At 35.6% G+C, this 4,503-nt stretch overlaps 1 non-coding gene across 1 annotated transcript; it reads right to left on the minus strand.

The window, feature by feature from the left end:
- Positions 1 to 288: 288 nt before the first annotated feature.
- Positions 289 to 392, minus strand: LOC118147530 (U6 spliceosomal RNA). Its single transcript, XR_004733983.2, has one exon. It is a non-coding gene; the product is annotated as a U6 spliceosomal RNA (small nuclear RNA).
- Positions 393 to 4,503: the final 4,111 nt, after the last annotated feature.

A 4,503-nucleotide genomic window follows, 5' to 3' on the forward strand; every position in this document is an offset into this window, starting at 1 on the left:
ACTCACAAATTTATCTCTATCCCAAAGTGCTTCTTTGAACACCAAAGACATATGTGTGATAGTCAATTTTCCCTTTATGCTTTGATATCTAACAGACATCTCAATGTTAACATGAATCTTAAATAAAGCTCATGAAAGAACTGATATTTTTCCCCACTACACAGAAACACACGCATGCACATACAGTTTGGTACACATACTTGACCATTCATCTAGCATCTTAAGACAAAAACTTGAGTCTTTGGTTTCTTCTGTTTCTTCACAGCTCACATATAGTATCTTTTTTGTTTTAATATGGAACGCTTCATGAATTTGCATGTCATCCTTGCACAGGGGCCATGCTAATCTCTGTATCGCTCCAATTTCAGTATATGTACTGCCGAAGTGAGCACATATAGTATCTTAGTAAATTATATAAATAAACTATAAATTATCTGTATAAATTATGCCTTAAAGCATAGCTTAAATGTGTTTATTTCTCTTCATCTCCACTGCTAAAACACTGGTCTTTCATGTCTTGCCTAGTATAGTAGAGTAACTTGTTAAGAAATCAACAGACATTCTCTTAGGTTCCATTTTCCTACAGAAGCTTACTTTTTTCTGTTAAAAAGTAAGTCCGATTTTTGTCAATGTTCACCTTAAAGATCTTCCAATGGCTTTCCATAACAATGACAATAAAAATCCCGAGTCCTTTTTTGGTTGTGTCCTTTCCTGATTTTGGTATTAGGGTGATGCTGGCTTCATAGAATGAATTAGGGAAGGTTCTTCCTTTCTCTTTCTTGTGGAATAGTGTCCAAAGGACTGGTACCAATTCTTTGAATGTCTGGTAGAATTGCTATGAATCCATCGGTCCAGGGCTTTTTTTGTTGTTGCTGGTAATTTTTTAATTACTGTGTCAATGCTGCTGTTTGTTGTTGGTCTATTCAAGGTATCTAACTGTTCTTGATTTAAGCTAGGAGGGTTGTATTTTTCCAGGGATTTATCCATCTCTTCTAGGTTTTCTAGTTTGTGTATGTAAAGGGGTTCATAGTAGACTTGAATGATCTTTTGTATTTCAGTTGTGTCAGTTGTACAATTTCCTGTTTTGTTTCACAGTTAATTTATTTGGATTTTCTCTCTTCTTTCCTTGGTTAATCTTGCCAATGGTCTATCAATTTTATTTATTTTTTCAAAGAATGAGCTTTTTGTTTCATTTATCTTTTGTACCTTTGTTGTTGTCATTTCAATTTCATTTAGTTGTGCTTTGATCTTGGTTATATCCTTCTTCTGCTGGGTTTGGGTTTGGTTTGTTCTTGTTTCTCTAGTTTCTTGAGGCCACAGTCACCAAAACAGCATGGTACTGGTATAAAAATAGGCACACTGACCAGTGGAACAGAATAGAGAACGCAGAAATAAACCCAAATACTTACAGTCAACTGATCTTCAACAAAGCAAACAAAAAATAAAGTGGGGAAAGGACATCCTTTCAACAAATGGCACTGGAATAATTGGCTAGCTACATGTAGGAGAATGAAGCTGGATCCTCATCTGTCACCTTATACAAAAATAAACTCAAGATGAATTAAGGACTTAAACCTGAGACCTGAAACTATAAAAATTCTAGTATAATAACATTGAAAAAACCCTTGTAGACACTGGCTTAAGCAAGGATTTTATAACCAAGAACCCAAAACCAAATGCAATAAAAACAAAGATAAATATCTGGGGCCTAACTGAACTAAAAAGCATCTACAGGCAAAAGGAACAGTCAGCAGAGTAAACAGACAACCCACAGAATGAGAGAAAATCTTCACAATCTGTACATCTGAGAAAGGACTGGTATCCAAAACCTACAACAAACTCAAACAAATCAGTAAGAAAAAACAAACACCATCAAAAAGTAGGCTAAGGACATGAATAGACAATTCTCAAAAGAAGATATACAAATTGCCAACAAACATGGAACAGCGCTCAACATCACTAATGATCAGGGAAATACAAATCAAAACCTCATGTGATACCACCTTATTCCTCTAAGAATGGTCATAACCAAAGAATCAAAAAACAGTAGATGTTGGCATGGATACCACAATAAGAGAACACTTCTACACTGCTGTGGGAATGTAAACTAGTACAGCCACTATTGAATACACTGTGGAGATTCCTTAAATAATTAAAAGTAGATTGACCATTTGATCCAGTAGTTTCACTACTGAGTATCTACCCAGAGGAAAAAAAGGCATTATTTGAAAAGGATACTTGCACACATACACGTTTATAGCAGCACAATTCACAATAGCAAAATCATGGAACCAACCTAAATGCCCATCAATCAATGAGTGGATAAAGAAACTGTGACATATATATATTTTATGGCTAAGTAGTATTCCATCATATATATCATATATATGATGGAATATATATATATATATATATATATGATGGTGTGTGTGTATATATATATATATGATGAATATATATATATATATGTATATATATATGTGTGTGTGTGTATATATATATATATATATATATATATATATATATATATATATGATGGAAACTCATTAGTGTAGGGGTATATTGTACTCTTGCCACCTCAAAGGGTAGCACACAGTACTACCTGTACTGCTTGAATATACTACCAGTACATATGATGGCTGCTCATATTTCTTGTGTGTAAAGCTCTGTATTTATTCTGCAAAAAGGTAAGGGAAAGGGCAGGAGATTAATTTTTTAAAAGTTCTTAATTTCAGATGAAGCAATCAGATGTAAAACACTGATAACTAACTTCAATCCAATTCTTTACCCAGTCCTAGAGTTAGGAGAATATCCTCCTCACCCTTGGAAATAAGTCAACTCTATTCTAATTTTCAATGTTGTATGTTAAATATTTTTTCTTTGCTTGCATATATATCTTACAGGAAACTGAAGGAAGCAACTTTTGAGGCTGCCACCTAGAGGAAGTTTTAAACATGAAGCCCTCTTAGTTTCTTAAACCAAGCAATATTGCAAGTATCTTGCATGTGAGTAGTGCTTTACTATAAGGTAATCTGTACATTTAATGAAGAAGAAATGCTTTTTTTCTGTAAAGAAAAAACTCTGTCTTAAAAGAGAAATGAGACTTAACAATGGGAAGAATTAAAATGAATCCAGAATAGTCAAGTATCTAAAATCAAATAATGAAATAATTTTGAACTCTCTAAAACATCTTAGATTTACATTTGAGGATCTTGCATTGCTCACATTAATGTCACTGGTATTTCACAAGAGAGAAAAGCAAAAGCTGAATATGTGATGCTTCAGATTCATCCATGGACAATTATAAATCTTTGCTGGCAGGTCTCATGTGGGGAAGCTGCCTTTGCACACTAGACTTGGTACACAGCCAGTGCATTATGGTTTTCTGGAGAGAGCTGCTGTCAACACCTGGTCCCCAAGGGCAGTCATACTCATTGACATATCTGGATTCCTAGTTCAAGAGCCTCCATTCAGAGGTCTCCTTATGAGGGCCTTGGCTGAAGCACTTGCCATGTACCTCCACAACATGTTATTGTTGGGGGCCCTTGGCTGGTATACTACTGTTCCCCACTTTGACTCACTCCTTTTTTTGCTAACTCTTCCATCTCTCTTTCCCTTAGTTCCATGGATCCATAAAATGGCAGAACTTTTTGTCCAGTATTCCTCTGCAGTGAGATGATTTCCTCCACCTGAGATGTATGCCACCTGACCCTCACCTTATGTCATTCTATGAGAAAAAAGGAACACTAAAAAGTGAGTTTTTGAGTGTTTTCTATGGTTCTTTTTAGCAGATGACAGTTTGACAGTATTCAATGGTGACAGCATCTTTGTCAGCACACAAACACATGCATACACACAATATAGCAACACAGTTTTGGGAAATGGCCTGTCTTACTTTTATGGCAAAGTAATGCTCTGTACTATCCAATAGATAGCTAGGGGTGCGTGTATCACTATATTCCAAACTTCAGATGTCTCAGAACAGAGAAAGACGCTCTAATTGTTTGAAAGAAAATAGGGAAGAGAATGAGAGTCTCTGCAGGTAATCCAAAGAATTCTCCTGGATCTTAACCAAGATTATCAAGGCAGTAACTCCATGAATCTGCAGGAACCACAGTGTTAGTGGGATTGGGATGCCACCTAATGCAGTTACAGCTTAGATCACAACATGCAAGTTGTTTAGAATATCTGAAAAGCCTTCCCAAGAAGGACAGGTACAAATAAGCCCGGACTGCAAAGACTATAATAAATCCCTAACTCTTCAATGCCCAGACACAGATAAGCATTTACAAGTATAAAGACAATCCAGGAAAACATGATCTCACAAAAGAAACTAAATAAGGCACCAGTGAACCATTCTGGGGAAAAACAGAGAATAAGAGTAGTTTACACACCATAGTTAAAGGGTTATCATATTCTGTATTTTTCTGCATACTTACTAGTGAGTTTTGTTCCTTTGGGCGATTACTTACTGGTCATTAACATCCTTTCAGACACAAATCT

Source organism: Callithrix jacchus, chromosome 14 (assembly GCF_049354715.1).
Source record: "Callithrix jacchus isolate 240 chromosome 14, calJac240_pri, whole genome shotgun sequence".
Taxonomy (NCBI): Eukaryota; Metazoa; Chordata; class Mammalia; order Primates; family Cebidae; genus Callithrix; species Callithrix jacchus.